This window comes from Apis dorsata, unplaced genomic scaffold (genome assembly GCF_000469605.1).
Source record: "Apis dorsata unplaced genomic scaffold, Apis dorsata 1.3 scaffold_285, whole genome shotgun sequence".
Lineage (NCBI taxonomy): Eukaryota > Metazoa > Arthropoda > Insecta > Hymenoptera > Apidae > Apis > Apis dorsata.
Genome location: NW_006263560.1, coordinates 145253 through 151138, shown reverse-complemented (window position 1 = coordinate 151138; position 5886 = coordinate 145253). Strand labels below are relative to the sequence as shown.

At 37.6% G+C, this 5886-nt stretch overlaps 1 protein-coding gene across 1 annotated transcript in view; it reads left to right on the top strand.

Annotated features, from left to right (window-relative positions):
- The window catches only part of LOC102679376 (mediator of RNA polymerase II transcription subunit 15-like), a 94022-nt gene that overhangs the window by 1803 nt on the left and 86333 nt on the right, over positions 1-5886 (top strand).

Here is a 5886-nt window from a genome sequence, read left to right as displayed (position 1 = left end):
GTTGCGAAAGCAAAAGGAAAAAAAAAAAAAAAAGAATAAAAGAAAAAAAGGAGAGCAATCTTGGGAGAGTTGCACGCTAAAAGCACCGAGAATAGTTTCTTTGCCTGTCCAAGGGATGCATCAAAATTTATAGCAGTTCTGGCAAACTTCTCCAGTTTCGAAGAGGAACGAAAGTCGAAGAATCTTTCGTATAGCTGCAACGACCAGGATTACTTCGAGGTCGCCGAGAATTTTTTTTCCCCTCGATAAGAAGCTTCGGTTTCTTCTCTCTTAAGATAAGGGGAATAAGGGCTTCTGGAACTTCTTCTTTTCTGTATTTATCCTGCTACTTGTTTAGTTGAGATATTATAAAATCTATACCGTGTCTTCTTGATAAAGCGTTCGTTCTATGATTATTAAAAAAATGTGCTTCGAATGCTCTTCGATTTTTGATGAGTTTCGTTTAGCTTTCCCGATATGTAGGGTTGTTGAAGATCACCAGCATTTCAATGAACTTTGCTCCTGCGCATCTTAAGGCTCGTTACGTAATCGCAGAATTCAAGGCTTTCGTTCAGATGTTAATCCAAAGCGGCGTTAAACGTTCCAAACTTGTTTCCCCCTTAATTAATATTTCCCCTTTTTCTTCTTCTGGATCCAGATGGGAAACGCGATGCATCTTTTGTGACTGGAAACGCGAGGAATTTCCTCTTTCGAGAAGTTCGAGAGGATTGAACGACACCGAGGTGTCGGCCGAAGAAGCCATTTTCCATTTTGGTCTCTCCAGTCTTTCCTCGAGAGATTGAAACGACCCAAAGGTTCAAAGGGATCGAATGGAAAAAAGAGAAATCCTGAAGCGATCGAATTTCCTTCCTCGTGATTTGCTCGCAACGCAAAAAAACGAATATGTTGAACCCTCAAATAACGTTGAAATATCTCGAGGAATTCTTTCGATTTCCTCTCGATCCCTAATGAAGTTTTTCTCCGCCATTAATCGACACTCTCGATATCGCGCGCCACCCTCGAAAGAGGGTGAGAAACCTCCTGTTTGCGCGGCCACGAAATCACCCTCTCCCTGTACAAGCTCGTTCGATTAACTATCTTAAAGGCTTTAGCGGTGTCCAGTTACAAATACTTTTCTCCGTTTCATTAACCATCGTCTCGATCATGTCTCGATTTCACGCTTCGTTGCATCGAATCGATCAATTTGACGACGTTCGTCGAAGGATATTCGTATTTCGAGCAACGTTATACGATTTGCAATCGTGGAATGGTGAAAATTAGCGGTGTTAAAACAGCGTGGACAATTTTTTGAAAAGTTAAGTTTTGATTTCGTTACGAATCTGTTTGGATTCGAAGGATTTTCTTGGGATATTCAATCCCTCTCGTTTGTCCACTCGACCGTGAATATATATTTTTCCCCCTCTCAAGTTCCGCGCGCTCTATAAAATAGCGAAAGTTGTAGAGAGAGGACAGGGGAGCACGATGGTCGTGAAACGTTAATAAGACGAGTGACAAGGTTTATCGGTGTTCGATATTTGCGTAGTTTCACTTGGAAAGTTCACAGCGGGAAATAGTAATAAATATTCGTAAAATGTTACTCATCTCGAACTTTCGACTAACCTAGTTTGAATAATTCAGACCCTATCCGTTATGCAAGACTGTATGCGGCGAATAGAAGAAGATAAGCTATGATCCATTCTTATATCAAATAGGGTTGTATTTTTGCAGATAACGTGTCACAATTTTCTAATTAATTAATCGATTCAATTGGTTCTATTTTTCCAACGATTATTATCCAAATATAAAAAAATCATTCATATATCGAAACGCGATCTTCAATTACGATTTAGTGTACAATATTTAACAATTTCTCTGGAAAAAGGATATATAAACCAGGTTTCAAAGAAGGAAAAGAAGTACATATATATATTATCCATTCGATAATCGATTGAAACGATATCCCGTACGCCACTAGATCAAGATAATCTCGAAGCCAAAAGTCCGAAAATCCTATCACCCGCAACAAATAACGTACGCCGCGTTTATAACGAACTCGAATAAAGCCACGAGGTATCGGTATAGTAGCCGCGACCGCGTTCAAGTGGCTCCCAAAACGTTCGTGCAAAACGGCTCATTTGCATCTGGGAATCTGTACAATCGAATCGTCCTCCCAATTATTATCCAATAAACATCCCTCCTCCTCCCCCATCCATGATACTGGTGTGTGCTCGAATTCAAATTCCCTCGCGATCTCCCTCCTCGAACCACGAACCACGTTTCTTCCAACGTCCATCTTGGGAAACGAGGATAATCGATGATCGAAAAGCGCGTCTCCGATTAAATCGATTAGAGAGATGTATTGCATTTCGTCGTGGACTTGAAACTTGATTATCGGTTAACTGGAGGAGGAGAGGGGAGATAGAGGGTAGAGAGGCTCGATGTTTTGACAATCGAGGTATCGGATGACCCGATCGACGTACACACAGGTGGTCGATGGATTACCTTCTACATGAAATGTCGCATGTGCGACAAAAAATGGAGGAAAATTGAAAATTCACCTGTTTCATACATCCGCTGATTATGCACGTCGAGACGAATTTCGCTCTCCCCTTGTCTTCCTCTTTTTTTTTTTTTTCTTTTCTTTTCTTCCTCTCTGCCGTTTTCCATCTCGAGCCTCGCCTCGATGTTATAACGACGGAGTAGAGGCGGTGGTTTCCTTTGGCGGTGAAGTTCGATACTGATTTTGGAAACTATGGAAATTTCGGGGAGCCGAGTTTGCCGGGGATTAGAATAGCGTATAGAATTTCATGAAGCTCTCGCGTTCATGACAGGGGATGTGTGCGAGATTTTTCTTCTCGGGAACGGGGACACGAAGATTGTAAAGGATTCTTGTTCGAATAAAACTTAAGTTTTCTCTCGAGTAAAAATTATATCACGATTGGGAAAGTCATCTATTGATATATAATATTTGCTCGAAATCAGTTTAAAATTAATCGACGTAAATATATATATTGTCTCCTCGATAGAAGAAAATTGGAAAATTCGATAAATCCGTATCCGTATCCGTACGTATTCTGTCAGGGAACAAAAGACAACGCGTTCATCGTCACGAGCGGGAAATATGTGGATCAGTGGATGGATCGGGGACACGGATAGAGCCAGCGGGAGAAGATTAATGGAAAAGTTAAAGGTGAAGAAGCTGAATAAAAACCTCGGACGAAGGAAAGGAACGAAAGGATAAGGGAAAAGTGTCGAACGGATGGAAGCGTGGATCGTTCCTCTTTCGAGAATTGTGAAGCGGATCTGGGCGTATCGCATCGTGTCGCTTCGTGGCTCGATTCTCTGTCGTCGTCATTCATCATCGGTCGTAATTACGCGATTTGCATCGAAATGGAAATCACGTCCGACTTTAATGGCATGTTAAGGGCAATAGATCGGCAGATCTATCCCACGGATTTTTAGGGATCTCTGTTGAACGCGACGCGATGAACTTCCATGAAAAATCGTCAATCGAATGATTTCGATGATAGAATAATTTCTATTGTATATGAATTTTTGCATTTTGTTTTGAGACTCGATCGAAATCAGAGGAAGGGAGAAAAGGAGATTATTAAATTAGTAAAAATCTCTTACTTTTTTTCATAAATTCGTAATGTAATCAATTTTGACAACATTCTAATTATCTTTGGTCACTTGAAAAATATTTTTAATATTTGAATATTTAAAATAGCCAATTTTGTTATAAATCCGTTTAATTTAATTTTCTATCACTTTTCTTCTGTTTGAGTTATCACTCTTTGTGCACAAAATATCATCAGATAGCAATGTTTCGCGTAAACTTGCATTCACATTCTATCAAAGCAGTTCAAACTTGTTTGTGTATTATTTTGCCAGCGTAAAATATTGTGCACTGCATCGAATAGATCCTACCAATACACAGTGTATCCCTAATAATGAACGGTGAAAGCGGGATTAAAACGTTCATGAAAACGTGGGCTTACTCCCATAGATAGAACGAGCGCGTTCGTTTCGATTGTATTAATTAAAATTAATTTAAACACAACGATTCTCAATTCGACTAATAACGGGAGGGGATTTTGGTACGACGACGTTTAATTAATTAAGATTGCAAAGATTCAGATTTTTAGTTGAACGAAAAGATCGAACTCGTCATAAAGAAAGTCACGAGGGATACACTTCTTCTTCATCGAGAGAAGTTTTCAAGTGTGTTTCAAGGGGTGGCGCGAAATCATGGTTCGAGGAGGGAGAGAGGGGTGGAGACGGCGAGGGAAAACGCAACGACCCCGTCACCTTGATTAATCGCCTGATTCTAATGTCCCAATTTATGCCGCAATCAAGGTAATTTGACGTTTAATCAAAGCAACTGTACGACGTTGGGCCAATGAATTGCAAATCCTGATCGTTGATCGGAAGATTTAGGGGGATGCTAATCGATACGGCCGAAATTTGAAAGTTGCGAATGTGAAATATATTGTGAAATTAAACGGTGTTCTATAATTGAAAGTAGAAAGAAAGTTGCTTGAGAACAATTCAAAAATGTGAAAAATAAGAAATTATTATTATTTGAAATATAAGTCAAAACTCGAGTCATTTTGAAAAATAACAAAAGAAACTGTAAATTTGATTAATTCGCAACAGAATATTATATAATGGAATTAAACACGAACGAATCTTCATTTGTAAAAATTTTTTTTTCGAAAAATCGAATTTTTTAAAATTTTTGTCAAGTTCGTTTATTTATTTATTTTTTTTTTTGATGCGATATTTTTTACGTTTATTCAATATTAAATTTAATCTCTGCATAAAAAATTACATTGTTTTTCCATCGATTCGTGACAAATATGATCATAAATGACACGATATCGATCACTATCCAACTCGAAAATTGAAAAATCAATATTTTACATTAACCAACTCAACATATCAAAAAATTTTTAATCTTCCAATATAATCAAGTGTGCAAAGATATATATATGAAAAATGCAAATAATGAAAAAGTTGGACGATTCGTTTATCTACTATGGAAAAATCATTCAGAAAAGAATTTAAAGTTCCTTCGATTTACATTCTTTTTCTTCCCCTACTTTTGAAACATATCGCTCCATAATATTAAAATATATTATATGTTTAACGTAACATACATTATTCATAAAACTCTAGGTGCAATATTTAAAAGAGATAGTGGATCAAAAAGTAATTTAAAATGCGATACATTTTCAAAAAGCCACACCAGACCATGTTAATTACAAGAAGGTGGGGGGGAGGGAGGGCAAGAAATGTGGATCACTTAGGAGGGAGTAATGTAATCTCCATATTTTAAGCACGAAGCTAGCAAGAAAGCCCTTGTACGTATCTTAAGAACCTTTTAGTGGTGCATAAGGTTCCCATAAAAATATTATTATGTGAAAGTATAAACACGAAAGTGGGAGTTTTTATTATAGGGCTTATCCTTTATACGTGTTGATACACGTATCAAGAAACAAAAGAGAAATATAACTCCCCTTTTTCCAAGTCGTTGAAAAAGAAACGATTGTATAATAAATTTTTTCGAATTTAAATCTTTGACTGGAATGATGTAGGTCAAATTGTTGTTACACATGGAGGGACGTTGTGTATAGGTGGTAGGCTTGTGTTACACGTTCCACCAACAAGACTGTAATAGGATATCTGAACAAATAGGTGTAACGCCAATGGAACAGTGATCAATTATGCGTTCATGAATGTATAGTGGGGGGATGTACAGTGATTTAATTTAATTGTACACTCGCTTCAAGCACATTCTCGCTCAATTTATCCAATAAAAATGTACTGTCGTTTAATAAAATAACTCGTTTTTTATCGCTTCAGTAAATATTCTATATATTTTATGCGCGAACCAACTAATAT